Below are 23322 nucleotides of genomic sequence, written 5' to 3'. Positions count from 1 at the left end.
TATAATTTACTGTTTCAAAAACTGCATTTGCAAAGTAATTATTCTGTAATTTCATATATTTTGAATTCCCATGGGTTTTCTCATTTATTACTTGAAAGTGTGTATTTAACTATAAAAAGCATTATTGGTGCTTAGCTCTAGTACCAAGCAAATAGATGAGTAAAATCTGACAAAACTGTTATGGACCTGGTTTCTAAAGTACTGTAAGCAGTTAGGTCCCTTTATAGCACGTAGAGTAGGAATGGGCTCTAGTGGCATACAAAAGAAACTCTAACTTTGATTATGCCAGTATTAATTATACAATACAATAGCTCCTCTGAGATGAATAGAATTATTGTAGCTTGTGGAATAATTGAATATCTTTTACAACTGAGAAGCATTGCAGAAGTGTAATAATTAAATTAACAAATTAGCTTTGCCAAGCACGCAGCATGATTTATGTTTATGGATAAGAGTGAATGAAATGGTAAGATTAAAAAGTAATTTCCCTTTTTAACCTGAGACCTTCTGTCATATTTGGCCACAAGCATCCTACATGTTTTAAAATTCAGTCCCAAACTGAGCAAAGAATGATGTTGGAGTTTTTCCTGTTGCAAAAAGGCAACAAGGTACCTCCCAACTTTTCCCTATTTTATTACTGTCTGTATATTATTGTGGACACAGCTTCTTTCATACTGTTGTCAAAAGCTAAATTACCTTTTCATAACTATAATTCTTGTATTTTTTTAAATACTGTGATCCTGTAATATTGAACATTAATAATGCTGTAAAGAAACTTGTTCTTGAAAATACCACATTTAACTACAAAGCTTTTTTGTGTTACTTCATTTTGTGGTTAAACATTTGCTTTGGTCATATGTATGTTGTTTTTAACTCCTTTGTTTCTTCTTCTGCTTCCATAAATTATTAAAATGAATCAAAATAAAGCAAATCCCAAAGAACTGAGAAATATGCTTTTTGGAAATTTGTCTTGTAATCTTTCTTATTTCTGGGACATGTTCTCATCTCCAGTCTATGAATATAGAGCAAGTGCAGCACTCACATAGAAAGCAACATCTTGCTTATTGTAATGGTGTGACATTTTAAATAAAAGCAAAGTATGCACAGCAAGATAAACATGCAGTGGAAACACCCCAAGAAGCAAATGCAGAATCTATTCACTAGTAAATGGAGGGATGTGTGACGATTGGCCCTTTCTGAAAATAACTTTTTGATTCAAATCACAGAGAAATAACTGAGCTCACTTAAGATTGAGCATGAGGAAAGTTAAGTTGGTGCAAGTAATGTGATGAAGACAGAACATATATACTTTTATGTTACCTTTTAGAAGTACATTGCCATTGTCAGAATTATATTTCTAATATTTTTAATTTTAATTTAGTTTCACCAGTTATCAAACACCTTTGCAGAGAGAAAACAGTGTTATCAGCTGTTTTATCAGCACCCATTTAGTAGATATTCTTTGAAAGAATAAATTACTACATAAATAAACGTAGTTATTTCTCAAGTAGTACTTGTTGCATAAGGAGTGCTACTCACAAGGCAGTAAATCCATTTTTAAATGCAAGTAAAGGAACTTAGCTCTTAACTGTGTATCTAATATGCTGTGTAATTGTTTATGATGATAAATTGCTCAAAATCTATTTCCTTTCAAATAAAATTTCATTATTGCAATCAATTCTCCCAGAAAAAAGAAATACAGTTTCAAAACCAGAACTTCTGCAGGTCATCCTTGAAAATTCTGACTTTAAGAGACAGTACCTCATTTCACAAATTAAGAGAAAGTAACTGCAGAACAAATGTAGCCTTTGTTTTATTAGGGTGTAGAACACAGATATCCACGAGGAATGATCACAGCTTTTTCATTGAATTGTGTTTTAAATTAAAAAGAAAGATCCGAATGAATGCACAAGTTATTTTTCTATCTCGAAATACTCTCCTATTTTAAAATACTAGCATTATAGGCACCAACTACAAAAGCACCAATTAAAGTAATAAACAAGGAATCATTCAGCCCTGGTTTTGAATAATCTTCAAATAGTGACCTAATAGAAAAGTGTGAGGTTAAATCTGTGTAAAGGTTTGATATTTTGAAATGGACAAGATAAAGTGTCACATTGTTATCTATCTACATGGAGATGAAGGATGTAAATATATGGAGGCTATTCCAGTTTGTTGCTCATTATAATTCTTGAAATGACAAGGTTTTATTTCAAGTAGCAAAAAGAAGCAAAGGAAAAGGCTGCCTATCGCCCTGGAGGCATTTTCATACCTGTATTGCTCTCTTCTACCAACCTCAATGAATTTGGGCAGCAGTTACTATAAATTATATCCTTCTTATCCAAACCACCACAAAGGTATCTTGAGGTGTTTCCCCTTTTACAAGAGCACTTCTTGCTTTGATATTTACGTGATTAGCATGACCATTTCTGTATTTCAATATCTCTGTAAAACACATGCTACATATAAAAAGTCATTTGGAATATTTGAAGACAATAAACTCCAATATTTCATTCTGAATTGACTTACAAATATACTTCAGGTAACAGGTACTAAATTTTGATATCAGTATTATTTTAGAAATAAAGACTAAAACTAAATACCATATTGCAGAAACTGAATCCACTGAGACCAGATTAACACAGAAATCACCCATGCCCTCTTCAGTTTTCCAATCAATGAAACACTCCACATTTCATGTGACAAAGGAGCTGGCTAAATGCAGACTTAGCTGTCAGGCAGAAATTTGTGTATGAGCTCATGACAAGAATTGAAAAGTTACTATTCAACAAAGTTTTCCATTACAATTGGCGTCTTTTAAGAAGTGAAAAAGCAGCCATTTCTAGTGATTATATAGGTGCATAGTGTTAATTTTCTCCCTCCATTTTCAAAAAGAATGTGAACAAAGTCAGCTTCTTCTTTGTGAGCAGATGAAATCATCTTTTAGGCTTCAGCTAAATTTGAGATTAGCATTAACCCCAAGAAACTGGACTGATGCTTCTATATTGCTATCAACTATCCATTGACCTAAGATTTCTATCATATTTAGGAAAAAAAAAAGTGCAACAATGCATCACATTGTTAGTCTTACATGTTCATTCTAAGAGCTTTGTTTGGTTATCATAAAATGAATGGGAATGGGAAGGATAGCACAGCACATTAAAATGGATCAAGAAAGAAGATATTAGGAATTAAGAACTATTTCAGGTGAAAGATGGTAGTAAGAGCAGAACAAATAAATATAAACTTAATATTGATACACTCTATGTTTTTAAGTATAATAATCAATTGATCATCAATAAACTTAGGTTAAAATTATAATATCTGCTCTTGCAGTAAGATATTCTGAAAGAATCCTCCAATTAAAGCACCAGGTACACAAAGTTACAATGGCATATATTATAATGGTGTGACAGTTATAATGGTATATTTTATATGATGTGACAGCTTGTAATGGAAAGCTATCGGCTCAAGTGATGCAGGAATTATTAATTTGTTATTTCCTCTCTTACTAATTTTTAATTTTCCAGCAGAAAACTAAAAGAAAACTCCTTGAATTCTAAATTTTGCCAGGATAAGTCAAGAAAAAGATCTCATATTTTGAATTATTAAAAAATAGAAAGATGAAAAGCACTTTTCAACAGAGTCAACTTGCAAGTAAAAAAATCTTAAAATTGCATTGGAAATGTTGACTATAAAATGACTACTCTCTAATTTAAAGGAATATCAAAGAAAACTCCCAGTGAAATCAGAGACCCAGATTCACTAGAGGGAGAATTTCTTTCCTGGAAAAAACCAGAAAAAAATACAGCTTACAGAAGAAAAGCATGTAGAAATAAGCTCTATTTATTTCACTGAGGAAGTCCACATCCATCCTTAGATCAACACCAAACTTATAAGACTCAAAATGCAACAATATATTAAAATGCTAAAACAAAGCTAAATATAAATTCCCTCACCTTAAAATGTCAAGAAAATATCTAAGTCTGAAATGTTTCTATTTTATTTGCTGAATAAAATATTTCAGTAACTTTTTTTTTTCTAAATTTAAATTAAATTTTCTAATTTTCTGTTTTCTAAGTTCACAGTCGCAGAGGTGATCCACTTATGTGTGATGTTTTATAAGATCTAATGTGGTACTGCTGCCACTCCTAAACCTCTTATTATAAAAAAAATAATCTGAAACATACCTCATAGGACAGCCAATGTCCTCTCTAGAGACAGAAAAATTACTTACATTTTGGGTTCTAAATTCTTGACTGCTGTTTTACATTCATCAAAATACTTTTCTAAATTTAGACAAAAAGGGAAAGCAATGGATTATGGGTCAAAATTCCTGTAAATCCAAATTTAATTCCTTTTTGGTATCCAATTATCAACTTTTCTATATTTACACTGTCTTTTCATTTGAAGATATATTTTTATAGAATCTAATTATGTTTTCAGCAGGAATATTGCCCAGAGCATTCTGGAGTTCTGCAGATTCTTAACACCAGAACTCTTAGCAAAATCCCTATATAGCAGATAAAAATTTTAGTAGAAAAAGCAAGAGAGAAAAGGCAGTAGAAATGAAAAATCTCTCCTCATCTCTTGCATAACTAGTGTTCTTTAAGTTTACTTTGTCCCATTTGGCCAAAAGTGAAAGGCTGACACAGGGCTCAAAGGTACAATTTCAGATGGGTGCACTTTTCATTGGAAGCAATCTGAAGTTTCTGCAGTCAATTGTTCAAAATATTTTTTTCATACAATAATGAAGACTCTTTGAGAGAAAAAATAAATTAAAAAAGACTCATTAAAACTTTTTTAGTATTCACTACTCACGTATATAAATTCTATGGAACTGAAACTTAGTTATAACCTTCTTTTCCCCAAACAAAACTCCAACAAATGGAATTCTAACATTATAGAAAATTAAACACTAGAGGCAGGAAATATAAAATTTTATGTTCAACTTTAAAGAAATGCAAAGGATTTGCTAAAGAACATATGAAGAGAGTTTGAAATATTTTCTGTCTCAATCACCTCCACTGTGCAAGAAATCCAGTATTACGAACCACCAGCGTGGAGAATGAGTGAACTACTACTCATTTCTCCCAACTAACCTTTAATATCATCCCACAAAAAGAGAAAATTTCTTAGTATTCTTGAGAAAGTAACATAATTAACACTGTACATCATATTATCATTTCATAAAAGAATGTTACAAAGCCAATATACATTCTTCAACAATGATACAAAGTATTTTTAAGATATATATTCTTCATTTCTGCAAATTGCTTTGAAAGGACTATGGAACATCATTCCAGAGAAAACCTAATTCTTAAACAGAATCAGAGGAATAAGAGGTCTTCAAATTCCTCCTTATGTTGCACAGTAGATGCATCTTTACCTACAGTATTCTTGATAGATGCTTTCAGGGCTCTTCTTATGCACCACAAAGTCTGAAGATCTACAACTCCCTTGGGCAATATAAAACAGTGTTTTTACTTTACTGCCAAAAGTGTTGTCTCACATTGTATTTTCTTCCTAATATCTAATCTAAAAATCCGTCACTCTTCTCTAAATATACAATGTGAAAACCAAGTCAGCAATCCCAAACTGGGATAATTATGCTTAAGTTAACTGATTATAAATGGATTTATCTGTTAATTTTACAGCTGATTCTAGTTTGAGCTGCAAATTATTCTAGACGGTAACTCCAAAGTTCTTAATGAGCTTTTCTTAAATTTAGTTCTGAAATATTCAAGGAAAATATACTATATTATTTTCAAGTTATAATATTCACTGAGTATATACACACATCTAAGATATGTACATCCAATAATATAGTACATGCATACCGAAATTACAGAATTAACACCTGCTTAAGCAAAAGCATAAATACTAAACTTCTAAAAAAAGGTATATTTAACATAAAGAAGTTAATCTTTTGAAAGGGCAAAAAAATAAAATTCAAAAGTTATTTGCTTTGAGTGTCCAAATTATGTATTCTGTGACTCAAGAACATAATAAAAAATACTTTTTAAAATTACAAGGAATGCAAACAAACAAACAAAAAGTTAAATTGGAAGCAAGGAGGAAATTCAAATGATATAATTATTCCTAGAAACATCGTGGCCATTTTGGACACTAGCACAGGATTGAAATCAGAGCTTGTGGAGGTCAGAGGAGCTCATAAGAAAGAATATATAATATATGATCACTTACAAGGGCAAGGAATAGGCTGACAAGATGAAATCCCATTAAAACCTCAGTTTCTATGATGCAAAGAAGGGGTAAAGCAAAGCAGAGATCTTGCTAAAGACACTTGATGAAAAACAGAGGTCAGAAGGAATACATTTGCTCTTTATTGTTACTATATTCAAAGAATGAAGACTTGGATCTTGCAAATAAACATGATGGCACACAAGACATGTATAATTAATTTGATCAATTCCTCTACCTTCTGGTAGGCTTTGTGCATTATTTCACATCTGCAGGAGAACAATATATTCAAAACATATAAAAGTTCTTTCACAAAAGCTTTGCAATAAATTTTAAATACCACAAAATACTTTTTAATGAAAGATCCTTCCTTCTGGATGCAGTTGTATAAGCATTTATTGAAGCACTAATTGTCACCACTACTTTCAGGTATTCATCAGTTCTCATAAATGTCCATATGTTCTTTGGTTTAAAAGTGCAGCTTAATGACACAGGAAAGTGCAAGCCAATTTATCATCCTTCCTTAACCTTTGGAAAAATAAATTAGTTTTTATGAGAAGCAATCACTGTAAATAAAGTAAAAAGCATTTGAATTCTATCATAATATGGTGTCATTCTGCATTAATGCAATTGCTTAACTTAAAATTATTTCAATAATTTTTTTCCCCCAAACATAGAGTTTATCTATCTAGAAAGGCAGAGACAAGGACCAACTTTGCAAATATCTATCTCAATTATCTATGAGATATGTCTACCCACCAGGTCTTCTTTAGCTCTTTTAGCTTAGCCACATTTCTACAGTACCACCTCTACTTTATACTAGCATAAACACATTGAAAGTTCTTTGTGCTACAAGGATTTATTGTCCCTTTAAAAACCTATATTTATGTAAAGGATTTGAACCAGTATAACTGAATACACACTAGAGGGTGCTGCTATTTTAATTGTAAAAGGTTTTTACAGTTATTGTTGCTTCAGAAAAGTACAGTTTGTAATGTTTCAGAAATGCTTTCTTGCTATCTGGGACAGCAAATTAATACCAAATGAGATTTAAACTTATGAGCACAGACATGCTTTTGTACTGAAGTTCAAGTTTTGTCATGTGTTGGCCTAGCCAACGGTACGTAAAATAAAAGAAACCTACTAGCAACTCACATCATATATTAGAACCTAGACTTAATGCTTCAGATCAACAAAACTCATAATAAACACAGAAGGGCCTTTTCCCCCTGTCTGCCTCACTATAAATCACCAGATACATCGATAGTACATGTCAAGTCTTATTCCAAATCCAGAAGTAGTTAATTTTTTGCTATAATAATTGCACATAGATGCTTGTATTTCACGTTTGAATAAATTAGTTAAGAGAATGAAGAATTTTTAGCGTCAGAAAAACAATTTATAGAATGAATGCTGATGGATTTGAAACTGCTCAAAATTGTACTGACTCTTCCAAAAACAAAACTATGTACTTTTTCCATGTTGTGTTAAGATTAAAAAGGAAAACATACTTTACAAAATACATACAACTTGAAATCTTCAAATAGAATTTTGCTTCAGGCTGCAGAATAGCCTTTGCAGGAGCTAGCTAACTTTGATACCAATAATTCTCCATCTTCCTTGATCCATATGAAGCAATATTAAATATATATATCTGCCCTATATCTGATCTCCCTACACACATTTTAACCTTTCTAGGAACGTGGGCATTACTGCTAGGTGTAGTGTCATGTCAGGGCCCATTTGTCCTGATCCACATTTTTGGATTATTTTATTCTTGCTCGTTTCCATCATTTCAACACCATCCCCTACCAAACCCACTCCAGAATGAATATCATAGATCAAGAAAGAACTTGAAGAAACAGTGTATTTTGTTATTCAGCTTTTACTTCCTCACAGATTTCTGCCTCTCCACTTCTATCCAAAGAATAGGAGGAGAAGAGAAGATACTACTCTATCTTCTCTTTTCTGCCTTTTCCACAGACAAAAGGAAAAGATTAATAAATAAAATAAAGTGAAGGAAAAGATTTTGACCTATGACATGGCAAATAAAAAGCATGATGCCGCAGAAGGATCCTGTGAGGAAATGTGCTGTAAGCTAGAGGCTATAAATCCAGTTGATATGTGCTGGAATGCAAGAAAAGGAGGATCTTACTTTAGTTCCAGTTCTTATGCAGAAAAAACCCCAACCAAAACCTCATAAAATTATAATGAACATAAACACACTGATTAAGGGGTACCATGTACCCTGCACAGTAAAATACAGCATAGATTAAAACAAAAAAAATCCATAAGCCCAAAAAACCATACCCTAAAAAACCAAATAGGTAAAGTTTTAAGAGTCTGAAACATTTCTAAGACTGCTTAATTTCTGGTCTCTCCCCTCACTCTCTTTTTCTCTCTTCTGCCCCTTCCCCTCTTCCCCCCTGTCTATATTCTAGAAAAAAAACTTGCCCCCTTCTGTCTGTATTCTAGAAAAAAACCAATTAAATGCTTCATTAGGTTTTCAGAAAGCTGTAAGCACTATTTAAATTTTTCAGGTGCATTGTTACTTTGAAAAGCTTAGCTTATTCATCCAAGGAAAAAAGCATTAGGTAAAACTTGCAAGTACCAATAGCAAATATTCATATTAGAATAGTTAGCAAAATGTTTATACTGGAAAATGCTCATTTAAAAGACATATTAAAATTTGTAAAATAATATATTTGTGTGAAAAAATGTTCTCTGTTTACTGACATTCTGTAAATCTAATGCTAATCTTTGTACAAATATATATTGCTAATTGCTTGCACAGCTTCAGGAACACCTATAATAGTTAAAACTTCTTCTTTTGAGCATCTTTAAAGATTTTCATACCTCACATTAAGATCACCAGCATAACTTTGATAATCCTAACACCTACTTAATGATCCCGTGGGTCCCTTCTAACTCAGCATATTCTGTGATTCTGTGAAGTAGCCAAACACTTCACTGGTATTAAGGTTTAAAGAATTCTAAATATCCCATAAAACAACCCATTTCAGGGCAACAAAATACAAAAGATCAACATTACAGACCCCCTAAGGTCCTATTTCTTGCCCACTTTTGCTATTCAATGACATGGGTTGAATGAACATCAGAATGGACAGATAATGAAAACTGCTGTTTGAGGTAACTAAATATTTTCAAAACTATTGTTTTTAAGACTATCTCAAAGTTAGGTAATTTCAAAGAAATACTTTCCTTGAACACTGGATTGTATCACACAAAGTTCATGGTATGGGCCTTGTTTTATTCCATGTATAAATTGAAACCCAATTTTTAAGAAAATCTATCACTGAATGCAGATTTGTTATTTAACTATTGACAAAGTAAGAAAGTAAGTTTTATCATTTCATAGTAATTCAAATTGTATTTCTAAGAAACATTTTAGAAATAATAGGTCACTTAGAAATTCTTTCCACCACTTATCCCGAAGCCCCATAATACTACTGCAAAATGTTATCAATTATTATTACTTAACTTACTATGTATGATATTGCTAACACACATAATCTGTACCACCCAAGGCATTATCTCTTTCCTGCAAGAGTAATATTAGAACTTGTAAGAGCTGCAAAATACATATTCGCTCAGAGAAACACATAGCAATTCAGAGAATCAGAGTGATTTGGGTTGGAAGTGACCTTTCGTTATGGAAATCTTTTCCTCAGAATCCCCTTTTAATGCAGTAGGAGAAAAATATGTCCTTCAAAACTTGCACTGCTTAATAGTAAAAATATTATCTTATTTATTTATTTCTAGTCTGTTTTACTTAAATTTGACCTGAACTTTTTCTCCAAAGACTTGAATCTTCTATATGCACAAACGTTCTATCAAGTTTTATGAATTCAGACGGTCTTCTGGACAAGTAATCTTGCTCAATTTATTTGACCTGTTTGCACAGCTTCTTGTATACTGATGTCATCTGGGAAAAGGAGGAGTTTCCAAGTGGGTGATATAGAACCAACTAGTATGGACAGATCATTTTACAGCTGTAAATACAGATTTTGGTACAGGTTTATGGCTCACCATATAACGTAATTTTTACACAAGAAGATATTTTCTATCTGTAATAATGGACAGAGCATAGCACCGAGACTAGATAATACTTCTGAGACGGGGTTGCTGAGCTAAGCAGACCTTGCTCTGAGCCCTGATAATCATTCCTGTACTCTTAGTTAATGTTGCTTTGGAAAAAAGTCAGTTCAGTGTGCACATGAAAAAAATACTGTAATGATAAATAAAGTATACTTGGAAAAAAAATATTTTAAAATGCAAGGTATGGGCAGTACAAAGGGAAAATAGAAGTATAAACCCTGAATTTTATCTCACTTTCACATCATTATAGCCATTTCCAAGACAATTTCAAATAATTCTGTACATAATATTTTTTTAAAAAATATTTTTTACAAAGGCTGCAATAATTCAAATACTATTATCAGATTACAGCCATATTAGGATGCTATGCCCCTCACCACACTGCAAATCTAGCATCCCCTGAAAAAGAGCATGCTCAAGGAAAAGCATTTGTAGGTGTATTTCCACAAGATTTCACTTTCTTCTCCCTTTCCCACTGTTCCTAGCAGTGAATCATTCTGAGCATTCAGAAGATACTTCTAAATGTATTAAACTCTGGTAAAAATATATAAAGTGTCTTTAGATTCAGTGTGCCTCTGATTCATTCTTCATTTCCAAACCCAAGAAAATGCAGCCATTACTCAGACATGAGGACTGGCATTGTAGGACCAGACACTGGGGTGAAGAGGAAGCAGCAGCATTTAGAGACACATATTACCTGCTGTGGGACAAGTCAAAGGACCTGAAAAGCACAAGGCTGGACACAGGCTGAGCTATGAAACCAGAACAGGAATTCATTACCAGGAAATCAAAGTAGTCAGAAAAAAATGTAGAAAAAGACATCTCATTGTTTCATTCTATCTGTAGAGAAAGAAAAAGAAATTTAACTTGGAAATGCTTTATCACCTAAAACTTGTCTAATTTACATCTTAATGCACAGGTGGCACTGAAACAAGATTTTATTTATCTTGGAGATTGACAAAAATGTTTTGATGTGCAAATAATTGCAGTTAGTGAAACGCACAACAATCAGGTAACAGCCATCCCACTCAAATATGGACAGGTTGGCATTATAAACACCAGTGTGAAGCTGAGACCATGCTTTCTGGGCAGCCAGGCATGGGTAACATGTGTAAATAATTATCAAAGACAGTTGCTGGAATAGATCGTAAATAGGTATCCTTTGTCCCCAAAACATATTCTGAAGCATTACATTTAGCAACTTCACTAAAACACTTTGGTTTGTATCAGTACTACAGCATTATTAAATAATCACACTGAAGTTTGTCTAATACACTCCCTTGCTTAAAAACTTGCAAAAAGTTTAGCTTTTCATTAATTTTTGTCCTAGACATGAAAATTATCAGATATTTCTTTTTTGAAGTTCTAAAGTGAAAGTCAATAATAAAATAAGGCACGGAATAATGCAAATGATATGTAGTAAACAGAAAAATTAAGTCTTCTGAGATTCCATGGAGATTTAAAAAAAATTAAAAGAAAGAAAGAAAAAAAGTGATATTTTGTATACAAGTATAGAGATACAGACATTGTAGGTTCTCCCTTGAAAATATCGATTCAAAACACATTCTCACCATCCCTACTTACCCTGTCAGCTTCAGACATTTTATAGAATGTTTCTCCCACAAAAGCTCACAACTTCATATAAGCAGGACATTTCTTTTCTAGAATCTAGGATTACGTGTCATTAAGTATTTGACTAGTCATGTAATGCTAATAGTCCCACTAAGGAAAGAAACATTGATTTCAAAATCATCTGATATTTAGGTGTCACTTAAATAAACAACATGTGTTAGTTTTTCAATCTATTAGAAGGTTTTGAGATTTTCTAGAGACCTTGTATGTGACTTTACCCACCACTTAGCTTAGTGTAGTGTTAGAGCTTCCAAAAACAGTATTCCCTCCACCCACACAGTATTCTGCTCTACACTGCCACTCAATCAGAAGGGAAAGCTAAGACAATGAATATAAGAAAATCCTTGATAAGAGACCTGAATTCTGAAGGTTTCTCCAACTGCACTGACACAGGCTATTTTTTGAAAGGAAGCAGCTTACTAGCATATCCTGCAACAACATGTTCTTTGCCCACATTTGTAGGACCCAATTAAAAAAAAAAAAAAAAAAAAGAAAAATTCAACATCAAAGTAGGGACCTATGGTATAGAATGAAAACATATAAAATTCGGTGCAAATCATATTCACATTTCTGTAACCTAAAATAAATACATCTTGTACACACAAGAATATGTTTCACATTTAGTGTCCAACTCCACAAAGCTAGCTTTACTTTCTGTTTATTGGTATTATCATAATATGAAAAACAAATACCATTTGTTAGGAAAGCAGCCATTACACAAAATTAACAGACATATTCTGCTTCAGGGCATGAATACAAGAAAATTGTCAGACATTAATAATGTAGACAGAGCATTTTCCAGGGAAAATGAAGATCCAGTGGAACAACAGATAAATCATGCCCAACTGCTCACTGTTTGTTGCTTCACAATCTGTTGTATTTTATTGAATATGACTAGTACAAGCCATAAAAAAAATTAGCAGAAATTAATATGTAAATTACTGTAGTGCTTGTGTGGGATTCCATTTCATTAATTTGAATTCACTGACATGACTGTGTAATCTAAATTTATGAGTTTTTCAACTGCCACTCCATGGAGAATTCTACATTTATTGAATTTTGCTTCAGAAATATTCTGTGCATTAAACAATATTCGCAGGGCAGTAATGTACATTAATGGTTTGGAATTTAATTTATATAATATATATCAGGCATCTTACGTGTGAGAAGACATACAACCTACAGTGCAAAAAAAATATATCACTGGAAGAGGCAACAAAAGAAGTTTTTAAAGTTCTCAGTAAGGTAAATATTGTTCCTAATTATTTTGTTGCAACAAATACAAATCTTCTTGTTAATATAAGGGTTTTGTGATGCCTAGAACTTCTTGAGTTACCCATCACAGTTTAAGAAAAAAAGCACAGACTAAACCACATACAAATCTGAACATGGAGGATTATCAATACATAGTTCAGCTTGAAGGTTAAAGTTTCAATACCAAGTTTTGGAAAAAATTAGCAAAAAAAGAAATAATAAAATTCTTTACCATTCAACACTTTAACTAATACCTGGACACAAAGATAGCAAATGTTTTGCATATTCTTGGTTTTAATATCCTCTAGATTTCTAGATGTAAAATAACATGATACCATCAAAATGTTTCTGCAGAAAATACTGCAAATAAAATGTTTGTTTTCCAAAGGAAATTGGAAATACTACAGAAAAGCTAGAATAAAACTCAATTATGAAGATCTCACTTTAAAAGTGTGTAAATGTGCAGGTTAAGAAATATCTATATGATCAAAAAAACCTTTTTTTTTCAATTACTGACAGTACTGTAAAGTGGAGTATTCCTCCATTGTGATTCTAAATGTTTTGATATCTATTTGCTGGTGGGATGCCCTACTAGGTTTATTATTTTGCAAATATGCAATTTTGTTAAGCAACAGGATTGTTTCATTACTATGGCTCACTAAAGTATTTATCTAGAAGTGCCTATGGTGCAGTTTTACCCCCACATGCTTCCGTCTTTTTGACACAGAGATGTGTATACATAAACAAAATGAGTTTTCATGTATCACCTAGCCTTTGAATGTAGAAAACCACTTTGAAATGGGATTCGGGGGGCAAGGAAAGGGAGGATTTGGTGTAAGATTTGTTTAAACATGACACACTGAGGAATATATTTCCAACCAGCAATGAATGCTTCACACTTGTCAAATCCTCCTGTCAGCATTCCCTGCAGCTCTGCTGAGTACCAGAACACCTCTCTGCTCCAAGGTCACTGATTCAATGTCACATCACAGTGAACATGCTCATGCACAATTAGGGTTTCAGTATCATCTTGCAGGGAATTTTGATATCCCTATTATTTTACTTATAATTGATTACTAGGTAATTATACTTTGTGGATTGGTATGATCTTATACATCAGAACCTGGAATTAGTTTGTCCGATTAGCAAAGAAACATGTAAAGATGTGACTCAAAAAAGCATGTACAGATGACAGAAGTGTCTCTCAGATGCAATGGCTACAGTTCATTTATTTATATCAATTATATGGAAATAGCATTTCCATAGGTTTTTTCATGTTGATCTCCTACTAAGGCAATTTGTTTGTTTGTTTGGAGGTTTTTTTTGTTGTTTCAAGAGATATGTTTTGTAGTTAAAATATCTGGGGTTTGCCTTCTAAAATATTTCCAACTATTTGCTATTTAGGAAGCTACCTGTTTCATGCAGAGTTTTTTAAAAAATGCTTTATTTCCCAATATTTAATACACATGTAAATTAAGCAGCCATTACAAGTCCATAGACCTGCATTCAGGTGGAAATGATAACGGTAGGTAAGAACTACAACAGGAGTCTCTGTTTTGCCTTGACCTTGGCATTAAAAGGAGCATAATACATAAGTTTGTTCTGTTCTTCTAATTTTAGAATCCTATCTTCTGGTTGTTCTGAGATTGAAACCTTCTATTCCTATCTGTAATTATAATTTTCTATCCTAACTTTTGCAAAACATAGCAAGCAATTGTCAGGAGACACACATTCCTCAACAGCACTCAACCCACTTACCAGCCACCTCTTCCTACACTCATGTCTTCAAGAGAAGCATTTCCTTTCTACTATCTCATGTTAAACTTGTTTCCTCCTATCCACAAATGGAGTAACAGATCTTACAGGTCAGAAAAGGAAAGGGAAAGGATTCAACTCTTCAAATGATCAGAGGAACAGTGATGCTACTCCTGTCCCAAATGGAAAAATTCCATTTTTCACTGCAGAAATCAGCACAGAAGTTTTAAAGACCCAATTTTCATGGATCTTGTAAGTCTGCCTTCTCTGAAATTCTGTAAGCACTGCACAGTTCTGCATATGCTGAAAAATTACCAGGCTTTCTACCAGAAAATAAATGAACACATGCATCCTGGTCTCAATCAAAGCACAGGTAAAATGATACCTCAAACATAAAAATCTTCTAAACCTCCCCTAGGCAACCTCTAACTGTTTATAGAGCACTGGCTAGCAGTTCAACTCTAGGCTTTTTAACTACTGATAGTCAATACCAATCAGAGTTAAGGGTGCAGGTACTGCAAGTCACTCTAGAGGACCAATCATGGTGGGTATTGACTGCTGTGACTGTGAGATGATTTACCTCTGGAAAGTGGCACCTCAAGTCTTGCTGCCATGGCTGGCTGTCTTGAGAGTCCAGTACTGACCTAACAGGGAGACACAGGCACAGGCTCCAGAGAGTGGAGTTATTTCAGTAAAAAAAATAGAGGGATGTTTAATGTCAGCTCTTTCTCAAGTACCCTTATAAACCTCATTCCGTAGTCACCAGGCAATTTTGCTCTTAGTAAAGTATTGCAGCTTCTTGAAGTGTCCAACATAATTTTCTGAAATATAATTCAAAAGTTATCCTTCTTCCCAGAAAGTAAAGGGATGAGAAAAGAAAAGAAAATCAGTCTCAGGAATTATTTACTTTGATCATGTCTCACAGTTTCTTTCCCTCTCAGTTAGAATCTTATAATGTGAACAGCTAATCTTTCAGATATACAAGTTCATCTTCATATCTGATCCCTCTCTTCCTAAGCTCATCTTTTATCTGCTGATTTAAGAACCACAGTCAAGGACTTCATAGACTTTTTTTTAATGGGAGAAAAGTTGTGGTGATGGTTGTTTTTGCTCACGACTTCATCATTCATTCTTCTGTTGCAGTCAAAAGAAATACGTGACACTATATAATCATAAGCTACACCAATGACCAATTGACCCCATCTGCTACCAGACCTTAATAGACACTGCATCCTCCTTTACATTATTGACAATGACATCACACCCTATCCTTACCAGCTACACTAGAAATAGTGTACAATCTGTTGTTTTGTCACTCACAGACCAAGCAAATTAAAAAAAAAATATAAAATAAAATAAAATAAAATAAAATAAAATAAAATAAAATAAAATAAATAAAGAGGAAGGAAAACCTACCACATTTGCCCTACATGCAGGAGAATACTGTCACTAAAGAAACAGTGGAATTCACAGAAAACATCAAGCTTCCAGTCAGTCAACAATTTAGTTTTCTGGATTTCTTCCAGGTTCACCAGATTGCAACAGATTTCTTCCACAGTCACCACCACCACCTTAGCCAATCCAAACAAATCATGGTCTATCTTCAGTAAGAACAAGTCTAATACTCAGATTTCCTGCCAAAGCACAAATTGATTCCATTCTCACTCATAACTAGTTTATCTGCTTTACACTGATTGATCCACAGCATGCCAAGTTACAAACAAAATACTGTATGTAGCACCGCTTTATTATTCACACAAAATACACAGATAACATTCTTATCTCCTGGACTCCCTCAAATTACTATGAGAAGATTCCATAATCCCTACTTCTGCATCAAACAGCATCTCAAATATATCTATAGTGGTATCCTATTTTTAGACACTCTGCTCAACATAAAACAGAAAGCATACAAACTATTATACACAAATATCATAGACATCATTATAAAAGCAGGTGCTTCTTGAAACACCCAAGAAAGCTATAAAATACAGCAAGTCCTCAGACACCACTAACATTCATTGTAGAGCATACTCTCACAAGGCCCAGCTCAGCAATCTCAGACCCTTAACTAAATAAACACACCACTCTAGAGAAAGCCATCGTCTTTCCCTGAACCTTCGAAACCTCTCAGTTCTGACTCAGAGAGAAAATCAGAAAACCCAGATGATTCTGAGAGCTAAAGCATAAACTCCAAAGGATGCTAAACAACACATGAGTGAACATTAGGATTCTGATGCTTTGTAATTCTCACTCATCCCTAACGCAAAGCTTTGTATTCATCTCTATCTCCCTGCCTGAAAGGACTTACAGACTCTACTGTGTCTTCTCTGGATCATACCCTTTCTCATTCCTCCATCCCCACTCTGCAGATATACATTATTTTTTCTCTCAAATGATGTAGCTCAGTAAACAGTTTAAACTGGTAACAATTTACAATTGCACTTCAAGACCTCTCCTGCTATTTTCAGACATTAAGAGGCTCGTGTGGTCAAAAGGAGGCTTCTTTTTCAGTTATTGCAATTAGTCTGGGACATTACCATCTCCTTACCAAATCTATAAAGCTTTTACTCCTACAAAATCATAATTACAATGCTACGAGTGCATTAAGGTGTTTGTTGTTAGCTTAAAGACTTTTAAGTGCTCATGTTGAGGGAAATAAATAAAACAAAACCATGTAGGGTTTCAAGAAACATGATTACAATATTCTTTTGTCTACATCAGAAAAATTATTTCTATACTGCACATAAAATTAGGATAATTATCTACTAGTTTAATTTAAGGAAGAGCATGCATGCCTCTTACTGCAGTAACAAGAGCAATTACTTTTGTGGTAAGTTAAATATTAGATTTGGAATGTTTTCAAACTAAGCATAATAATGTTTTAGCAGCAGTTTACACTATAAAAAATTCAAGCAGTGTCCTTTTATGCATCTGCAAATTTAATTCTTTACATGCTAAAACTTTACAGGTACAGCAATACAGAAATGATTTTAACCAGCATTCAACTAGCACAGTAAGTATACTCAGAGTTACACAATTATTAAGTATAATTTACATATGCATGTAAATTACAATGTATAGAGGTATAAAAGCAACCTTTATAGTGATTCATTTGGAGGGAGAACTAGTTTTTCGAAATGTGGTACATTACTGGCTTCCATACTTGCTTTCATTAAGCCAGCAAGCCAAGTATGGTAACAAATTACTGAGATTAGCTTGTTAACAATGCTTGTTTTGCATACAGCTATTAAACTCACACTGGATTTATTTTATTATGCAAGCAAGTCATGTTTCTTATACTTTAACAATTTTATTTTGATTGTCTATAAGGACAGAACCAATTAAAAAACATGCTTACTAAATGTACTGATTTTAATCTAAGAGATCTCAACCACATAAGAAATTACAAACTATATAGGCAGTATTAGTTGAGTTGTATACTAACATGAGACAACTGGCCTAAACACCAACCACATAATTCAAAACGTTGTGTTTTTTCCTCAAAAAAACGAAAAAATCATTTCAGTGATATATCAACTGTGAAGTGTTCATGTGCTACACATTAAATGTAGTACTATGAAGTGCTACATAGATTTTATTTGAATATACAAAACCAACACAAAATCAAATAAGTGTAGCCTTGTCCATACAAAACTAAAAATAAAAATTATTTAAAGTGGAGAAATTGACAGGGTTTCTAATATTAGAATCCCTCCTCAGATAAGCTTAGTGCCTTCTCCAGACTATTATTATTATTTCAGATATCTCAGTCAGCAACTACTAGTCAGTATCATTTTCCAGTTTTACTTGCCATGTTTTGGGCATAACCATTATCTTCAGGCTGCTCTTTGGCATGTTGTTCAAAACCTTAATCTTGGAGAGTCATAGTAAATTAAAGTTTTAAGGGGAGGAGTCAAATCGATTTTTATGCTAATTTAATTTAAAACCCACACAAATTAAAAAAAAAACAAAACCAAAAACAAAAACAAAAAACCCAGCCAAAAACCCAACCTGAAGCTACTGTTTTCAAAGTCCTTGTTATGCCTTCCAGAATTCTTCACAGGGCATTAAGTCCATAATGTGGATTATTGCCTTTGGGTATTAAAACCAAACAATTAAAAAGTTCTATTTTATTTACCAAGGTAGAACTGACATTAACTTTGTTCCCTGAGTATTTTACAACATTTTGGTATAACATTTTAATATATCTTAAGTAGCTAGATTATCCTGATAAAGCTAACAGTCCAGAGACAGCCATCACAATCCAGTACTTCAATAATAATCTATGAAAAGAAACATACTGATTCAATGGAATATGACCCATTATGATCTGTTAAATTCAACAAAACAAAAACACACACAGAGAGAAATATAGTACAAATATAGTATAAATTCCGTTAAAGGAAAGATAATGTTGATACACAAATTTTCAAAGGAAAGGTACAAAGAAAAGGTAATTCACTCATTTGTTAAAATAACTGGAAAAAGTATAAGGGCAGGGGTTTCAAATAGTTTTGTATATCTTCAGAAAATCTAATTGTTCTCAACATGCGCTTATTTGCTGCTCAATTTCACTGTATATTCTACCCAAAACAGGATCCCATCCAGCACATGGACTGATCAGTCTCAAGCATTACTAAACATTAACTGCAAGTATCTTAAACACAGTGCACATGTATCAAAGAGGTCAGGGTTGGTAATTTGTTCTACAAGTTATTAAACTACAACTTATCTTATTCTCTGAAAATTAAAGATGCTTCATTAAAGAAATTTAGTATATGAATTTTTTGGAAGAGAAATGACTTTCAGATTATTTGGGTTACCTATCACAAATTTACAGAATTAAAATGTACAAAATTACCTTGCATAATTTCTAAGCATAATACCTGGATGAAGGCCTAAGTCCATCAAAATTATCATAGCAGAGGTATATATTACATATATTTGCTTCTGGAAGCATCACATCATCCTGCATTGCAGCAGAGACTCACAGCTGCAAAGGGCAGCATCCTTCACAGCTCTATCCTTCTCCAACAATTCCCTACTTGCTCCCTTCAAATGACATTTGATGTCTACCAGCATCATACCTCACACAGCCTTCACACAGCCCTTTTCTTCTCTGTAAATAAGTGGCAGCTGTTTTGCATATGTCAAACAGCTTCTTGGCAGAGAATACAATACTAGGATCTATCCAAGGCTGTAGCGACAAGGATTCTGAAATTACAAATTATTTCGTAGGATATAAAAATATTTATCTTAAATTCAGCTTTTAACCATTAGAGGTAAGCTGAATAATTAAATCCAGCAACGCTTAGGTCTTAGTCAAAATATATTTACTGAGTAAAAATATTAATTTGCTTTCTCAAGAAATGTTCTTCCAGCAGCACTATTTTAAAATTGGCATGAAAAGAAGCACTGATTTTCCTAAGGCATTCTAACCATATTTTATATATTACTCAAGAATACTGGTTAAACTACATATTTTTTTAAAAATTTCTATCCAGGACAATACGATTTGCAAGTGGCTTTTTTTTTAGGTGTCCTACAAATTAAAGAACAATTTCAATGATTTTGATTAATGTATGTATATATAATTTGATTAATTATGTATAGCATTACCATATCATAAGATAATAAGCAGTTTCAAACAAAGGTCAACAATGCTTTTCTAAGTATGTGGATTTAAAAAGCAATTTTTCTTAGTAAATACAATATTTAAACACAAAATCTATGCAGTTTTCAACAGGTATAAAAGTAAGATAATATATCAAACTTAACTGTATTTTCTCCATTATCTGACAATATATCAAGTGAAGAGAGTAGATATTTTCAATTACTCAACAATAACCCAAAGACATAAACTGTTGGAATTTCTCATTTCTCAGCCCATTCTTGTAGCTACTTCAACAAAAATGTATTTAAACCAAGCTACACTTAAAATAAAATACCTTATGTTAAAAATACTATATTTAAAATATTAAATATATTTTTAATCTTTCCCCCAATATATTACAATTATTATGAAAATATTCTTATTTCTAATAGAGAATGATAAAGTAAAAAAAGTTTAGAAGAAACTACAGGACATCTTTAAATTTTAGGAATCTTTAGATATTTTTGCATAATATTTAATATGATCACCTCTTTCAGGTAACTTCTTGTTAAAAGCAAGAGAAAGAAAATGAAAGAACTATTATTTGAACAGTTTTTCAGAGTGAACTTAGCTTTCGTGAACAAAGAGGACAAAAGTTTTTCCTTTGCTCTAATCAGTGGCACTAACCCTTTCCAGCACTAACCCTTTCCAGGTAGGGGTATCTCAACAGAGAGCATAACTTATGATATTTTACCTGTGACTTTCTGATTCTAAATGTAATTTAAAGAGAATATTCAGCAAACTAAAAAGGAAATTTATATTCAGGAATATAGTTCAACAAGCACTATCTACTGCACCAGCAATTTGGACAAGAGGAAGTGAGCATCTGTGGACACAGTTAACAACATCCTCGATGTATCTGGAAGTAATAAACCAAATCTAAAGCTTGCATGAATCAGTATTGCTCTATTCATTTCCCCCAGGGCAGGAGCCATGAGTGAAAGAAGAAAGCTGGTTTACTTCACTCCCTCTTCTCCCTCTTTACCTACCTTTCTTCCATTTTTGAAAGATGGACTTAAGAAAAAAAAAAAAATTAAAGACTGAATTTTAGGATCTTGAGAAGACACAGGTGCTATCTTGCTGTTTTAGACTAAATGCCCAAATTTCCAGGAGTTTACAGTTTATGCCAGTACTGACCAATTTAAACTCATGCCTACCAACTTTGTCAGAATTTCATATCCCAAACCTGGCCCTTCTTCACATACACTATGTATGAAAATGGCACAATTAATTTCACTTTGCAAATGGGAATATAAAGATTATAATTTAAATGCCTCAGTCGTCTGAATTCAAGTTATGTCTTGCAATGATCTGAATATAGACTTGAACATTCTGGAATATATTCTCTTTTTTTCATTTATATGCTCCTCTATCCTTTTTAAGAAAATGTATCTGAAATTTTCTGTTGAAATGGAGTTTAATCACAATGCACACTTATATGCCTTCCACTGCTGACCAGATTATTAACCTAATATTAATCAGAAAGGAATACCTTAGAGTTCTTCTGACATGTCAGAGTCCCAGATTCAGCTTCCTATCTCAAGTAGGAAAATTGCTGAAGCATTTACATGTCTCAAAACTAATTCAAAGCTCAAGGACTCAAGGACTATGCAAAGTCTTTTCAACCCCAGAGCCCATCCCTGAAATGCCAAGCAAACAAAAAGCCCAAATAATACTACAAGCATTATTGCATGTACCTATAACCTGCGACTTGAATTGAAACAGATAAATTAGAAGTAAGTACACAGCTCCTTGGATCAGGTAAGGGTTTGATTTTGGACAGAATTAATGTGTGTCTCTGGGGGTGGGTTCTAAATAATCCTGAATGGCCAGAACAAGATGTATAGCTCGGGAAGCGATGGGTGTAACTGTTTATCATTAAACAGAGTAGATACTGCTGCAACAAATTTCCACATAACTGTCTCATTTGCAACTTCGACATGCCTTTCAGCTTATTTTATTTCTATATCTATCCAAGATGAACTCTCCACAATGAAATAAAATGGTGTGCAAAAACATAGCCAGTGATTCTGCCTAACATATTCAGAGGTGTTCCAAGAGGTAGTGTAGGCTATACATCAACTAAACCGAAGAAGGAAGCTTAGAAATTACCCAAAATTATTATGTTACAAACATAGAAATGAAGATCATCATTAAAGGAAGCCAGAAGTTACAAAATTCCTTAATTCCCTTGGCAATAAGACACATTATCATTTTAGTAGCTGTTTTAATCAACAGAAACCTATATTTTTTCTAATAATTCGATGTGCATAATTTGCTTTATATCCTGCTTATGAAGCAGCACAAACCCAGTCAAAACTATAACCCAGGTGTCACTTTAAATAGAATTACAGAAAGGATTTGGTGTGTTGCTCAGAAACAGAACTCTAAAACTTACTGATTCATGTCTAGGCTCTAGTAAATGTTTAGCTGTGACTTACTTAATTTTCTGTGATTTCCATTTCATTATCCTCATAATATGAAGACAGTGCATTTACAAAAGGACTAATGTACCAGTTCCATCTGAAATCTTTTATCTTCACACCTTTTAGGGTATGCAGTAAGCCCTTAAAATAAAACAGCCTTCATTATCACTCCTCACTGGCAAGCAAAGCAGCTGAAGAAGATAAAAGATATCATCATACCAGGAGCAGTAGTAAACAACTACCACCTCTTCAGAAATTCTCTTGAGTCCAGGTTCC

General features: G+C 33.1%; 1 protein-coding gene and 1 long non-coding RNA gene across 7 annotated transcripts in view; one reads left to right on the top strand and one right to left on the bottom strand.

Moving 5' to 3' along the window:
• The window catches only part of IMMP2L (inner mitochondrial membrane peptidase subunit 2), a 410416-nt gene that overhangs the window by 326013 nt on the left and 61081 nt on the right, over window positions 1-23322 (bottom strand). The window lies entirely within an intron of this gene.
• The window catches only part of LOC126644514 (uncharacterized), a 58034-nt gene that overhangs the window by 755 nt on the left and 33957 nt on the right, over window positions 1-23322 (top strand). Inside the window, exons 3-4 of one of the 3 annotated variants that reach the window (XR_007629944.1) lie at window positions 17936-17980; window positions 21386-21504. This is a non-coding gene — a long non-coding RNA (uncharacterized LOC126644514). Of the gene's footprint in view, window positions 1-17935; window positions 17981-19563; window positions 19681-21385; window positions 21505-23322 lie in introns of those variants that run through there. The other 2 variants (XR_007629945.1, XR_007629943.1) reach the window with 2 other exon arrangements.

This window comes from Myiozetetes cayanensis, unplaced genomic scaffold (assembly GCF_022539395.1).
Source record: "Myiozetetes cayanensis isolate MyiCay16 unplaced genomic scaffold, myiCay2020 scf3, whole genome shotgun sequence".
Lineage (NCBI taxonomy): Eukaryota > Metazoa > Chordata > Aves > Passeriformes > Tyrannidae > Myiozetetes > Myiozetetes cayanensis.
This window is presented reverse-complemented; position numbering and strand designations above follow the sequence as displayed.